We start from the raw sequence: 397 nt of genomic DNA, 5'->3' as shown, positions 1-397 counted from the left end.
AAGAACGTACGTTCGGCATCCAAATACACGCATGTGCTTCACGCTTGGCTTGGACTTGAACAAAATTTCGAACGGAGTCTTGATTGTAATCTTGGGCGATGGGAGGCGATTCTTGACGTAGATTGCAGTCATAGCCGCTTCACCCCAGAACCGCTTGTCAAGCTTGGCATGGTGCAACATACTGCGACCAATCATGACAATATTACGAATCGCACGCCCAGCTGTTCCATTTGTCTGGTGCGCGTATGGAGCCGTTGGTTGCTGCTCAATGCCTTAATTTTCATAAAATGCTTTGAGCGAGTTGGTGGCGGATTCGCGAGCTCCATCATGGTGCACGAACTTGACTTGCTTGCTGAACTGTGTTTGAACCCGCACGATGTACCTCTTAAGACACTCA

The sequence above is a fragment of the Plasmopara halstedii genome (genome assembly GCF_900000015.1).
Source record: "Plasmopara halstedii genome assembly, contig: Scaffold_430, whole genome shotgun sequence".
In the NCBI taxonomy this organism is placed as follows: domain Eukaryota; phylum Oomycota; class Peronosporomycetes; order Peronosporales; family Peronosporaceae; genus Plasmopara; species Plasmopara halstedii.
This window is presented reverse-complemented; position numbering follows the sequence as displayed.